We start from the raw sequence: 16,027 nt of genomic DNA on the forward strand, positions 1-16,027 counted from the left end.
ATTACCACAGTTATCCGAGTAACGTGTGGAGCGATCAAAGGAACCATAACTGATTTAATGAGCCATTCGCAGTTTCACTGTACCGACCGTGTGCACTTAGACCTGCATGGCTTAATCTTTGAGACAAGCATATGTTACTGGCAGGATCAACCAGGTAGCTGCACCGTGGGAAAAGGGGGTGAAACGTCACTCCCCGCCACGTGGGTCGGCCCTACCGAGACCCTTTTCGGGGCCCCGGGTCGGGCGCGGCCGCTCTCGGTGCGTTTGTTCGGAGCAGCACTCCTTTCGGATCTGCTGTCCCGACAGAGGAGAACCAGGAAATGTCGATTCGTGGGGCACGCTGGCAAACAGGAGTGGGGCCACGAGTTCAGATGCAGAGCCCCGGACATCGCTGTGCCTGCGGCCGCCGTTTTCGGACTGTCTCAGCGTAGGGGACTGGCCGCCTAAGTCTCCCAAAGATAGGTACGGGAAGGGTAAACAAAACCCATCCCTGGAAGCTGACCCGCAGCATGGGGTAGGATCCCTCTGCTTCTTTTTATGAAGCCTGGCAGGTGCCTACCCAAGGCGGGTCTGGTTTTCCGGTAGAGCAGCATCTCCACGTCGGTTGTCATCGTTCAGACACCTTCATTTCGTACTGCCCTCTGAAATCCTGACGGCCCCGCACTGGAAACGCCCATGCCCACGTTGTGCTCGGCCCGCCCGAAATAACCTCCTATGCAGAAGGGGTGCGACATGCCTGGGATCCTCTCTGACGTTGACGAGGGTCCAAGATTTCTTAACATGACATTCCTTAGCATAGAAGCGCTTGTACAAGTGTCCTTGTACCGCCCACTGGAGTTCCTGGCAATACGAAGAGGACGGAGATAAAAGGGAGATGACGAGGCACCAATAAGGGAATGTTTGGGTTGATGGAACGAGACATGATCTAATAATGGTGTACGTGACTGGGGTCCTATATATGGCTTGGATTTGTTCAATAAATTCAAGAGATAAGAGAGAATCTTTGACTGTCTGTCTTATTCCTCTCTTCTCCTCAAAGAATTCTTTGAGCGTCGATCTTTCTTCCTGGTGATACTTAATCATTAATTTTAAGTTTGCCATAATAATTAACATTCCCTAATCAGAAGCCCTGGATGAACAGAGAGGTTCGCACTCTGCTCAAAGCCAGAGATGCTGCCTTCAGATCAGGATGCAGGGAAGCATACAGCTTGGTCAGAGCTAACCTGAGGAGAGGAATAGCTATAGCCAAGCACTGCTACAAACGCCGGTCCTGATTCACAAAAAAAACAAAAGCAGATGCACATAAATGGAAAAACCTAATGCGTACAAAAGAAGGGCAAAAAACAAGACTGGTGGTCTGAGATTTCTTACCATGGCATCCCTCAGCATAGAAGCGCTCAGGGTACGAGCGTCCTTTGTACCGCCCACTGGAGTTCCTGGCAATATGAAGAGACTAATAGCTATAGCCAAGCACTGCTACAAACGCCGGATTGAGGAGCACTTTACCTCCTCTGACCCTCGGCGTATGTGGCAGGGAATACACGCCCTGACTGACTATAAACCAACTAGCTTTGTTCCATTTACCAACAGTGCTTCACTCCCTGATAAGCTGAACAACTTTTACGCTCGTTTCGACCAGATGATAATGATATCTTCAATAAACGATCCTCCACCGATGACAACCCACTTGTACTTTCCACTTCGGACGTCAGTCGCATGCTGAGTAGAGTGAATGCACGGAAGGCAGCTGGCCCTGATGGTGTACCTGGCCGTGTGCTGAGTGCTTGTGCTGTGGAACTTGCGGGTGTCTTCGCTCTCAACAGAACTACACACTGCATAACCCACCTCAATAATTTCCAAGTGCTTTAAAAGACTAGTTCTTTCTCACTTGAAATCCTGCCTGCCTGCTACGCTGGACCCACACCAGTTTGCTTATCGTTGCAACAGATCCACCGAGGACGCTATCTCAACAGCACTACACACTGCACTAACCCACCTCGCTTGGAAGCATAAGGAAGCATAAAGTAATCTAAATCTCCCTGGTAGGCGGCTGCGTTGACCTTGGACCTCAGAAAATAAAGTGGACCCACACCAGCAGATGACATGGGACACCAAACCGCCACTGACTGTGGAAACTTTACAGGGTAGCTCGAACAATGTGGATTCCGTGCCTCTCCTCTCTTCCTCCAGATTCTGGGACCTTGATTTCTATAGGAAATGGTCCTTGGTCTTCCAGGACCAAGATGGCATCGCGATCACACTGCGAGGCTCAGCGTCTTACCGGTTTTAGTGATGTTATACTTCTGTACTTAGCTATCTCCAGTTTTCTTGCGCAAATAACTCTTGCGAACTACAGTTACGACAGACAGACACTTTTGGAAATTAACATTCACTGCACAGACACCGGATTCAGCATCGGTTGGACTTTAACCAGCTTCAAAACAACACCCCTCCCCCATCTTGGACTTTCCGATCATCTTTCTTTGTTCCTGCTTCCCAAATACACTCCAGTCATGCAGAGGATTAAGCCTTCAACCAGAACTGTAAAGTTCTGGATGGATGGGGCTGACTCCTTCCTTCAGCAACAGTTCCAGCACACCGACTGGAGTGAGTATGCTGCCCGAGCCTGCACAGGCTCACACATCCACTTGGACACCTACACTAACTCTGTCCTGAAATGCATCAACAAGCGCTCAGGGTACAAGCGTCCTCTGTACCGCCCACTGGAGTCCCTGGCAATATGAAGAGACTAATAGCCATAGCCAAGCACTGCTACAAACGACGGATTGAGGAGCACTTTACCTCCTCTGACCCTCGGCGTATGTGGCAGGGAATACACACCCTGACTGACTATAAACCAACTAGCTTTGTTCCATCTACCAACAGTGCTTCACTCCCTGATGAGCTGAACAACTTCTACGCTCGTTTCGACCAGATGATATTGATATCTTCAATAAACGATCCTCCACCGACGACAACCCACTTGTACTTTCCAATTCGGACGTCAGTCACATGCTGAGCAGAGTGAATGATAACTTCCCCCAATAACTTCCAAGGGGTTTAAAAGACTAGTTCTTTCTCACTTGAAATCCTGCCTGCCTGCTACGCTGGACCCACACCAAATTGCTTATCGTAGCAACAGATCCACCGAGGACGCTATCTCAACAGCACTTCACACTGCACTAACCTACCTCGCTTGGAAGCATAAGGAAGCATAAAGTAATCTAAATCTCCCTGGTAGGCGGCTGCGTTGACCTTGGACCTCAGAAAATAAAGTGGACCCACACCAGCAGATGACATGGGACACCAAACTGCCACTGACTGTGGAAACTTTACAGGGTACCTCGAACAATGTGGATTCCGTGCCTCTCCTCTCTTCCTCCAGATTCTGGGACCTTGATTTCTATAGGAAATGGTCCTTGGTCTCCCAGGACCAAGATGGCATCGCGATCACACTGCGAGGCTCAGCGTCTTACCAGTTTTAGTGATGTTATACTTCTGTACTTAGCTATCTCCAGTTTTCTTGCGCAAATAACTCTTGCGAACTACAGCTACGAGAGACAGACACTTTTGGAAATTAACATTCACTGCACAAACACCGGATTCACGCAATCTTTGACTGTCTGTCTTATTCCTCTCTTCTCCTCAAAGAATTCTTTGAGCGTCGATCTTCCTTCCTGGTGATACTTAATCATTAATTTTAAGTTTGCCATAATAATTAACATTCCCTAATCAGAAGCCCTGGATTAACAGAGAGGTTCGCACTCTGCTCAAAGCCAGAGATGCTGCCTTCAGATCAGGATGCCGGGAAGCATACAGCTTGGTCAGAGCTAACCTGAGGAGAGGAATAGCTATAGCCAAGCACTGCTACAAACGCCGGTCCTGATTCACAAAAAAAACAAAAGCAGATGCACATAAATGAAAAAACCTAATGCGTACAAAAGAAGGGCAAAAAACAAGACTGGTGGTCTGAGATTTCTTACCATGGCATCCCTCAGCATAGAAGCGCTCAGGGTACGAGCGTCCTTTGTACCGCCCACTGGAGTTCCTGGCAATACGAAGAGACTAATAGCTATAGCCAAACACTGCTACAAACGCCGCATTGAGGAGCACTTTACCTCCTCTGACCCTCGGCGTATGTGGTAGGGAACAACACCCTGACTGACTATAAACCAACTAGCTTTGTTCCATGTACCAACAGTGCTTGACTCCCTGATGAGCTGAACAACTTTTACACTCGTTTCGACCAGATGATATTGATATCTTCAATAAACGATCCTCCACCGACGACAACCCACTTGTACTTTCTACTTCGGACGTCAGTCGCATGCTGAGCAGAGTGAATGCACGGAAGGCAGCTTGCCCTGATGGTGTACCTGGCCGTGTGCTAAGAGCTTGTGCTGTGGAACTTGCGGGTGTCTTCGCTCACATCTTTAATGTTTCGCTTGCCCAGGCAGCTGTACCATCTATCTTTAAGTCAGCCATTATTGTGCCTGTGCCTAAGCATTCTACTGCTTCAGACTTTAATGACTTTCGACCTGTAGCACTCACCCCAATAATTTCCAAGTGCTTTAAAAGACTAGTTCTTTCTCACTTGAAATCCTGCCTGCCTGCTACGCTGGACCCACACCAGTTTGCTTATCGTTGCAACAGATCCACCGAGGACGCTATCTCAACAGCACTACACACTGCACTAACCCACCTCACTTGGAAGCATAAGGAAGCATAAAGTAATCTAAATCTCCCTGGTAGGCGGCTGCGTTGACCTTGGACCTCAGAAAATAAAGTGGACCCACACCAGCAGATGACATGGGACACCAAACCGCCACTGACTGTGGAAACTTTACAGGGTACCTCGAACAATGTGGATTCCGTGCCTCTCCTCTCTTCCTCCAGATTCTGGGACCTTGATTTCTATAGGAAATGGTCCTTGGTCTTCCAGGACCAAGATGGCATCGCGATCACACTGCGAGGCTCAGCGTCTTACCAGTTTTAGTGATGTTATACTTCTGTACTTAGCTATCTCCAGTTTTCTTGCGCAAATAACTTATGCGAACTACAGCTACGACAGACAGACACTTTTGGAAATTAACATTCACTGCACAAACACCGGATTCACGCAATCTTTGACTGTCTGTCTTATTCCTCTCTTCTCCTCAAAGAATTCTTTGAGTGTCGATCTTCCTTCCTGGTGATACTTAATCATTAATTTTAAGTTTGCCATAATAATTAACATTCCCTAATCAGAAGCCCTGGATGAACAGAGAGGTTCGCAATCTGCTCAAAGCCAGAGATGCTGCCTTCAGATCAGGATGCCGGGAAGCATACAGCTTGGTCAGAGCTAACCTGAGGAGAGGAATAGCTATAGCCAAGCACTGCTACAAACGCCGGTCCTGATTCACAAAAAAAACAAAAGCAGATGCACATAAATGAAAAAACCTAATGCGTACAAAAGAAGGGCAAAAAACAAGACTGGTGGTCTGAGATTTCTTACCATGGCATCCCTCAGCATAGAAGCGCTCAGGGTACGAGCGTCCTTTGTACCGCCCACTGGAGTTCCTGGCAATACGAAGAGACTAATAGCTATAGCCAAGCACTGCTACAAACGCCGGATTGAGGAGCACTTTACCTCCTCTGACCCTCGGCGTATGTGGTAGGGAACAACACCCTGACTGACTATAAACCAACTAGCTTTGTTCCATGTACCAACAGTGCTTGACTCCCTGATGAGCTGAACAACTTTTACACTCGTTTCGACCAGATGATATTGATATCTTCAATAAACGATCCTCCACCGACGACAACCCACTTGTACTTTCCACTTTGGACATCAGTCGCATGCTGAGCAGAGTGAATGCACGGAAGGCAGCTGGCCCTGATGGTGTACCTGGCCGTGTGCTAAGAGCTTGTGCTGTGGAACTTGCGGGTGTCTTCTCTCACATCTTTAATGTTTCGCTTGCCCAGGCAGCTGTACCATCTATCTTTAAGTCAGCCATTATTGTGCCTGTGCCTAAGCATTCTACTGCTTCAGACTTTAATGACTTGTGACCTGTAGCACTCACCCCAATAATTTCCAAGTGCTTTAAAAGACTAGTTATTTCTCACTTGAAATCCTGCCTGCCTGCTACGCTGGACCCACACCAGTTTGCTTATCATAGCAACAGATCCACCGAGGACGCTATCTCAACAGCACTACCCACTGCACTAACCCAACTTGACTGTCAAAACTCATAGGTGAGTATGCTGTTAATCGATTTTAGTTCTGCATTTAACAGAACAATTCCGTCTATGCTGATATCCAAACTCAACCATCTGGGTATCAGCACATCACTCTGCCACTGGATTTTAGACTTCCTGTCTAACAGACCTCAATCTGTTAGATTAGGCAAACTTCATTCATCAACCATCACCTTGAACACTGGCATTCCACAAGGTTGTGTTCTTAGCCCGATTCTGTACTCTCTCTTCACCCATGACTGTGTACCTGCCTATGGTTCAAACACCGTAGTCAAATTCGCAGATGACACCATGGTGATAGGCTTGATTACAGACAATAATGAAACGCCCTACCGGGATGAAGTACAGCATCTGTCCTTGTGGTGCCAAAACAATAACCTGGTACTAAACACGCTCAAAACAAAGGAGATCATCATGGACTTCAGACGGACTAGGAATCAAGCTCACGCCCCCATTTACATCACCGGAACTGCAGTGGATGAGGTGTCCAGTTTCAAGTTCCTTCGAGGACATCTACCATAAACGCTGCCTGGGCAGGGCACGAAAATCACTATAATATCACTACTGCACTTTATGTAAATTATGTAAATAATGTTATATATTGCACTTCTGGTTAGATGCTAACTACATTTCATTGGCCCTGTATTGTACTCTGCACAATGACAATGAAGTTGAATCTAATCTAATCTAATTTACTTTAATCAGGGAACATAACTTTGGACCACTCAGGAGCAGTCCAGTCCTTTTTCCTGACGCTGTCTCTTGTTCAAGAGTGGCTTGGCATAAGGAATATGACAGATGAAACCCATGTCTTGCATACATTCAAATTTTATGACCAGCACCTGTATGTGCTTGTATAATTTAAACTACTGATTCTTAACATTGAGGTTGCCCAGAAGCTCAATGTTGTATTGCAACTCTTCGCTTCCACATTAAATTACCTGACGCTGGATTATAACTTACTTCTGAACGTCGTCGTTCCATTGTCTTGGGCATGATTTTAATGTGTGAGCAATCTTTTTGTGCTGACTATATGCAGGTGTATTGTTTAACATTCGGATTCTGACTGGTGTTCGCTCAGAAGCTTTTACATTTTTCGCTTCCACCTTAAGTAATGCAGCAGTAACATTAGCTAACTTGAAAATCTTAAAGTAAGGCGTTCGGACAAGAGTTTCAGAAGGGCAGGCTGGCTCACTGTGGTTACGTGTTTGTTGGTTTACTGGCATTATAAATATATCAAAGATAGTTGGAAACTTTGTGAAAGGACTTTTGTGTTGCCTTATCAAAGTAGCCAACACTTTAAAATGTTAATGTCTATGGATGTTGGGTATGTTAAAAGTATTAAAAACATTACAAAACACTTCAACGAATGATATATATTTATACGCCATCCCAATCCCAATATATTTGCCTGTAATGGAATGTAATGGAATATATTGGAATCGGGACGTTCCGGGAGCCACCTGGTGGATTGATGCAAAATTGCGGGTAAAAGGCCGAAACTTTGAGGATTTTTAGCTCCCACCACGTGTGCCCAGGACTCGACCCCGGGCTCTGCAAAAAAAATCGTCTAGGGGCCGCTGCGCGCTAGGCCGATAAGGTCCACCAAGCAGCGTATCATATATGTGGATTGGGATGGTGTGGTACTACGAAGAGGTAAGCAAATGCTATTTTCTCGATTAAATGGCCTTTCGGAACTAAGACCCCACCACCACCTGTTAGGTCTAAATGGAATTGTGGACACATACTCCCATTTGTGGCCAGATGGGAGTATGTCAGTGTAGTTTTTATTTATTTTTTATTAAGTTAATGCAACATATGATTGGTCATTTGAAAATGGTACTCGGGCAGCTAGTACTTAACCTTTTCCATGTTAAATATTTCAGATTATTCCAATTTTGGACATTTCAATTCCAACATTACTGATTATACAGAGTCTTGTACAAAAAAAGAAGGCATAGATTTGAAAACGTTCAACGTACACATGTATCATTGTCACAAGCATTTTAAAATGTGTACTGCGTACACATTTGAATTTGATATGTATTTTTTGAAATTGTGATGGAGAAAATAAGGACAAGTATTAAGAATTGAAATCTAACAGAGCATTTGGAATCAGAAAGTAGTTTATTTAACCTTAAGGTGGTCAACATACAATAGCAGAGAGTACTATGTGAATGTGGACAAAGAAGATGTTTTCACAGAGATATTTATATAGGTAGTTTATACGTCATAACCATAAGATAATCACTCGATGTTTCTGCAAGCTTAGTTTCCTTAGAGACATCTCAGTTTGATATACAAGATGTGGTTTGTTCTAATAAAGCATTGACCTCGAGCTGACCTGACATACACTTAGTTTGTGAGTTCTGTTGATGATTAGAAATTAACATACAGACAAACAAGCAGACAAGTTCTTTCAACAGAGACATATAAAAATTACCATTACAGAAATATCTGAGTTTGGATATCCCTATCTTACTCATTTTCCTTCAGAAAAGGGTACTTAAATATCAGAGCTTTACACACTTGCACATACTCATTTGTAGATGTATTCCTTTGAAGCATAATTTAAAACAAATGAAAAAAAAAACAAAAAAACAGAGGAATTCAATACTAAAATACCTACATGCAACATTGAGACATGCTTTGGTACTGTGTTCTTATAATGTTTTTTTGTGAATTGACTACACTCAGAGTCAGAGTCAGAAAACAGCGCTGGCCCACAGCAGGCTCAGTGTCACTTCGTCAGCAGTCATGGGGGTCCAGGTGTATGGAATGGCGTTGGTCTCTTATAGAACAGCGTTGGGCTCTAAACGTGTGAACACATGCTCGTTAACACGTTATTAAAAATTTGCGTGTTGACACGTAAAATTTTGTCGTGATAACGTGACCAAAATTGACACGTTTACACGCTTCTTAAGGTTTTTGCCAATGGGAGGCCTCAAATCCGGGCGTACTTACATATTCATGATAGGATTTACATCACACCCTGTAGCTGACACGAAACATAAATCCTTTGTGAACGTAGTCCCTACGTTTCATCTGAATTATTCATAACATAGTGAGCTAAGCACTGACCTGTGGCTACGTTGAGCCCTACATGAGCAGTGTGAAGACAGCAATATTAGTAAGCTGATCCCCATAGCAACTGGAAGTTTATGTTTCACAATAAAAAAACTGGTGTTTAGTACCTTAAAATTTGTAAACATGCATATTATTATATAACTTCATTCATAACATGCTCTAAAGCTTTCCATAATTTTATAACAAACAAACATCACTATTCACTATTCATATGTGTGTGACACATACTGAGGCGTAATTCATTCACATTGATAAATTATGTGCATTCTTTTAATAGCATACTGCTAAACAATACGGTGTCAATACAAACCCATAGTGAAATTAACTTTCCAGATCCTCCTCTTTCTGTAAACATGTATACTATGTTTAAATATACATTAATTTACTCATGTGTTATTTAATTATGTGTATATACTTATATATGTTAAGAGAGGATAAATCTCCTTCAAAATTAAATTGAACAAAAAAAATCTGAATTAAAAAAGATCTTTTTTCAGCAGTAAATTCAGTGGGCCATGCTTTGGTACTGCGTTCTTATAATGTTTTTTTGTGAATTGACTACACTCGGCTCAGAGTCACAGTCAGAAAACAGAGCTGGGAGTGTTCTTCGTCAGTAGTCATGGGGGTCCAGGTGTATGGAATGCCGTTGGTCTCTAAGCGTGTTGGATTTGACCATGTTTTTTTATGAGATTTTGTATAAACATTATACATATATAAATACGTTTAAAAGCACGCACGCACACACACACACACATATATATATATATATATATATATATATATATATATATATATATATATAAACCCCTCATTTCAACCACCACTGAACTGCTGAAAAAGCCCTTTTATAATTTAGAATTTTTTGTTCAATTTCATTTTGAAGGAGATTTATCCTCTCTTAATGTATATATAGAAGTAGATACACATAATTAAATAAAACATAAGTAATTTAATGTATATTTTAACATATACATGTTTACAGAAAGAGGAGGATCTGGAAAGTTAATTTCACCATGGGTTTGTATTGACACTGTATTGTTTAGCAGTATGCTATTAAAAGAATGCACATAATTTATCAATGTCAAATCTCAGTATGTGTCACACATAGTGTGAGAGAATAGTGATGTTTGTTTGATATAAAATTATGAAAAGCTTTAGAGCATGTTATGAATGAAGTTATATAATATTATGCATGTTTACAAATTTTAAGGTACTAAACACCAGAGGTTTTTTATTGTGAAAAATTAACTTCCAGTTGCTATGGGGATCAGCTTACTAATATTGCTGTCTTCACACTGCTCACGTAGGGCTCAACGTAGCCATAGGTCAGTGCTTCGCTCACTATGTTATGAATAATTCAGATGAAACGTAGGGACTACGTTCACAAAGGATTTATGTTTCGTGTCAGCTACAGTGTGTGATGTAAATCCTATCATGAATATGTAAGTAGGCCCGTATGGATTAGTTAAATGCTGTTTTAACTACAGTAACTGAAAAATATCACTGGTGAACGAGACAAAATACATATTCAATTATAACTGATATCACAACAAAAATATAGAATTAGAAACAGTACATAAAAACCCAAACAAAGTGTAGTGTAGCGAAACTGGTGGACTCTCTCTTTGTCTGTGTGTAGATGGATATAATCTCGGTGTGGGGACTAAAACTTGTTTACAGACTCACATTTTTAGTTATACAAATACACACGTTTTTTTGTGTGTACGATTGTTTACATGTGTAAGGAAGAGACGTTATAAAAAAATAATTAAATACTCTATAAAGGACTTAAATCCAGGATAATAAGTCTGAATTAATGAAGACATGGCCCCTGTGCATAACTCGTGCGGGAGCTGGCAACGCCAGCCATGGAGCTTTCCCATTGAAGCCAGTTTGCTACGGTCTCTTTTAAATATCATTTGATTAGAATACAACATTTTACATGTGCTTAATGAATATATTTTTTGTTAAATATTGGTTTTAATCATAAATGTGTTGCTTTGTCAGTTAGCAAAGTTACATCAGCCAGTAATGTTAAGCTACAGCCCGGTCTCACACCTACTCGTGATATAGTAATCTACAATTCATGACATATCGCATATTTTCAGCATGAATTGCAGTCTCCTATATATGTGACTATATCACGAGTAGGTGTGAGACCGGGTTGTAAGCTATCACTACCTCAGGATGTAAAGGTCTTCCATGTGTCTTAGCAAATTGCAAATAATTTAAATAAATGTTTTACAGTTACTGAAAGACATCTACGAAGAAATGTACTGCTTAAATTTTAATTGTTATTTTATTATTATGTTTTTTACAGTATATTTGTATGTTAGCGTCTGCTAATGTTAGCTAGCATCCAGTTAAAATTTCTCCTGTTCCACCTTAAACAGAGTGACAGTTATTTTCTGATGAAACAAGAACAAAAAGTAACTGCTTCAGCATTTAAAAAAGAACAGAAAACTCCAGTATTGTGCTTGTAAATATGGATTAACATTTAGTGCTAGTTTTGCTATGGCATATATATATATATATATATATATATATATATATATATATATAAATATATGTATATATATACACTGTGTGTGTTTTGAAAATAACATTGTGTTTGGTATTTAATATGCAGACTTTAAACTTTGGGAATTGTGTCAGTATAACAATTAATTTATGTTTTGTATTATTTATTCCAGATTGCAAACATATGTTCCTGCACTTTTTTAAACTTCTGGTTTTTTTTTAACTTCCTGCTATATATAGTGTGTTGAAAAAATGCATATTTGACAACACAAGAAATTGTATAAAACTTTATCTAGACAGTATAATAATTACATTAAGCAAGACCATAAATATTTTGCACAAATCACTTATATAAGCCTTTTAAAATTCTAGTAAACTGAATGGAGAAAAAACACATAGGGAAGAAATATGAGCATCTGCAATATCTTCAGACCATTCAGCTATTTATTATAATGTTTGTAACAGCTATTTAATACTAAAATTTAATTCAAATCAAATTGTATTTATATAGCGCTTTTCACAACAAAAAGTCGTCACAAAGCAGCTTTACAGAGATCCGGGTCCAAGCCTCCTATGAGCAAGCCAGGGGCAACAGTGGCAAGGAAAATCTCCCTCAGCACATGAGGAAGAAACCTTGGAAGGAACCAAGACTCATACGGGGAACCCATCCTCCTCGGGTCGACACCGGAGACACAACAGAGAACAGAACAGAAGTAAAAGTGAAATGGTGACAGATGATGTAATGTAAATGTAGTACATTAGTGATGTATGAGTCTGAGGAAGGAGAAGGTGATCAGGGATTCTGTGTGAGTTAAAAGTAGGTGCAGAGTTAATCTGAGGTAAAACAGCATGGCCAAGCATGATAGTGTAGATGAGACAAGGCCAGGATCTTGTACAGGATACACAGGGGCTGGATCAGGGCAACACCTGGAGAGCAGCAGGACAGCTCAAAGCATGAGAGAGAGACAGGAGAAAGAAAACCAGACAAAGGGAACAAAAAAATACAGAGGTTAGTAGGGTCATGGTAAAGAACGGGCAAATTTGTCCTGCGAAAAAAGCTTCCACGGGTCAGGCAAGAGAACCCAGCGGCAGACAGCGCGTTGGCGGTTACTAGAAAGCTAACTAAAAAAGCTGTAGCTATGGTAGTATGACAGGGTTAATACAGAACAGTGATAATTAACCTGATGCTGTGTATGGGGAAAAAAGCTTGTCCCATTTAGGGGTGGGGTGGGCATGGCTAGGTCCCAGAGGAGGTTTCAGAGCACCTGTAAGTCCAAAATCGATGACCAAAGGAGATTCACGGTGAATGTAGTCTTCTAAGACCCACCCACCCTTGAAACTTCTGTCAAAACTCAAGCAAACCACGAAGCAGACTCTAGAGAGATTCCAGAAGCAAAAGACCTTATCAGCAAAATCCATAAAAACAATAATGAAAGCAAAGACTGGCAAAATGCAAATGAAATAATGTCAAATAACTGCAAAGAGTATCTTATAAAAATGAACTTGGCATAAAAAGTAAGGAAATTTGTGTTTGGTAGATTATTTTTTTCTTGTTGTAACAATGCTTCTTGGCAGTTTATCTCATACCGTTGGAAAGCCTGTTAATTTCCCCTTTAAACGGTGCCACATTTGTAAGGAACATGCATTTGTGGGATGAGCAGTAGAGCTGAGAATGTGGGTTGCGCCTCTTTAAAAGGTAAATGTGGCATCATTTAACAGGCTTTCCAACTGTATAAGATTTATTGCCCAGAAGCATTGTTACAACCAGGAAATAATCTACCAAACACAAATAACACAATTTTAAGAAATTTGTTTATTGTTTTTTGTAGAAATTTTTAAACAGAATTATATTTCTTAAAAAGTTTAGCTTTTTCAAAGTTTCTGTAAATACAAGGGTGTGTTTAGTGTTGAGTGATATTTTTTTTAGAACTGGTCTAAACTACCTCCATGATAAAGTTTTTATAGCAAAGTTGTATAATTAGTGTTCATTGTAAGTTGAACCAGAAAATTTGCACTGAAATATTTTTAATATGTTTACTGTATCATCTTTCAATAAGAATATAATTAATTAATATAATGTGTGTGTGTGTGTATTTATTTTTTTTTTTTCCACATAAGATATCAACACAGAGGTGTCTTACACGAGGGGAAAAAAATTGTTGAACTGATGGAAGATGAATGCTGATGCAGCACCACAGACACTTGTGATAATGGGCATTGCAGCAGTGGTAATGGGCAGTCTTTGAATTTACCACAGCCTTCATGAAGCATTTTAGACAGCTGAAATTCGGTGTGGCTTTTTTGAATTTGTTCTGAAAAACGTGAGTTGGTGTTGTGGGCTGTGTGACAAGAAGTTTGTGCAGTCAACTAATACGTTGTGATTAGCAGCTATCGGATTCTGGAGTTTTCAAGCCCCAAAGAGCAGAGGAGCGCGCGCCATGTCAGGTTGGTAACAGTCATTTTGTTTGAAGTTTGTGTTTTTTTCTTTAGCCATCTCAAGTGAACAAAGTCATCAAAACTTTTTATTGCATTAGGCTTACTTTTCTAATGTTTGCTGCAGCTAGCCAACGTGTCATTATGATGAATAGCAAGTGTTCTAGTTAGCCTTTAACCCACATTATGTAATGTCTGAGCTAATAGCCAGGTCGTTAAATTTTGAAATTTGAATAATTACTTACAGTCTACTTGAGGTTGAGAAGTAAAATGTTTCTATCATTGTTTCTCAATATGACAACTTTAGAATGTGATCATATACTTTGATATATGAATCACGCTATATTATAGGGTAAGTGTACTTTTAAGGCCACCAAAATCAGGTTTTCAGGTATGTTTAATAGATATTCTTCTGATTTCTATTTGATATCTGTGGGGAAAAGGCAAGGTCATTTGAAAATGTATGCATTTGTTTATGTACATGTTTAGAATATTAAATGGTGATATTTTATGAAATATGTCAGAAGTGTGGTATGGACCTTATTGACAAAATAAAAATGTTGTTGATTAAGGAGGCCTTGACTTACACAGGGGTGTGATTATTTTCGTAACTGCGATTTTCTCTCAATAGAGTTAATGGTGTTGAATATAGATTCTTATAAACTAGGTGCACTGGGATAGACACTTGACTCCCACAATACACACTCCAGCCACTGGGGGGGGGTCTTACTTTTCTTGAGATCTTGAAGTGGAGCCTTTAAAGGGGAGGACCTCTGGTTTTGGAGGCCAGATACCGGAGCGTCGTTTTGGATATATATAAGATGGTGGAAGTTTTGGCGCTGATTTTTCTCTAGCACTCTGGAAACTGTTGCACCTCCAGATTACTACCTACCCTTTTGAATAATCTCTACATGCTTGGGCTGGTCGACCATGGAGTCAGCGCTTGGGTTCTTCGAGGATCTTTAGGTAAGAAGAGTGAACCCTCCCAAGTTCTCATTTCATCACAATAGATTTCAACACCTTATTTTCGTGATCTAATTGTTGGCTGTGTGATTGTAACTTGATAGTTTTGTGCTCTGTTGAGGTTAGCTGTTTGCTAAGGTGGGTATTGGATTGCAGAGTTGCTTGATTGTATACAGTCTAGACCTTTGGTAATTGGGTATGTTTGGTTGAGTTCTCAGGAAATCTGATTTGGTGGTGTTGATTTGACTCAAAAATACCTGTTGGAAATTGTGGCCTACTTGGGGCTTCTTGAGTTGTATGTGTTCTTTCAGAAGTCCTATAAGAGGACTTGAGGTAAGGTGGCCAAAATTGTCAAGTACTTTTAGTTTTGTAGTCATACTTTGGTGGTACTTAGGGATTTTAGGCCAATAGGGGAATATAGGTTACCTCTTGGTGTTTGAATTTTAGTAGCCTTAGAGTTAGGGGTCTCTGGTCTGTCCTCATTTCGGCTGGGGGGCTTTTGGTATTTTTTTAATTTTTTCCCAAAAATGTCTCAGTTTGATCCGGAAAGTTTTATCCAAGCCCATCTGCAGACAACGGACTGGATAAAATTAAAGAAGCCTCAGTTGCTCCAGCTTGCTGAATATTATGAGATTGAGGTAGATTCAGAGTTGAATAAAATTAAGATAGTAGATCCTTGCTCAGTCCCTAGGTTTGAGTGACTCCATCATTGAGGCAAGATTGGCTAGGGAACAAGCAGAGAAGGGTAGGCGAGAGAAGGAGAAGGATAGTTTGCGGGAGCTGGAGT

General features: G+C 41.0%; 1 non-coding gene across 1 annotated transcript in view; it reads right to left on the reverse strand.

The window, feature by feature from the left end:
- Positions 1 to 157, reverse strand: part of LOC136683890 (18S ribosomal RNA) — a 1,839-nt gene extending 1,682 nt beyond the window's left edge. Inside the window, exon 1 of the ribosomal RNA XR_010799379.1 lies at positions 1 to 157. This exon is cut by the window's left edge and continues 1,682 nt beyond it. This is a non-coding gene — a ribosomal RNA (18S ribosomal RNA).
- Between the last annotated feature and the right edge of the window lie 15,870 nt (positions 158 to 16,027).

The sequence above is a fragment of the Hoplias malabaricus genome, unplaced genomic scaffold (genome assembly GCF_029633855.1).
Source record: "Hoplias malabaricus isolate fHopMal1 unplaced genomic scaffold, fHopMal1.hap1 scaffold_98, whole genome shotgun sequence".
NCBI classification, from domain to species: Eukaryota; Metazoa; Chordata; class Actinopteri; order Characiformes; family Erythrinidae; genus Hoplias; species Hoplias malabaricus.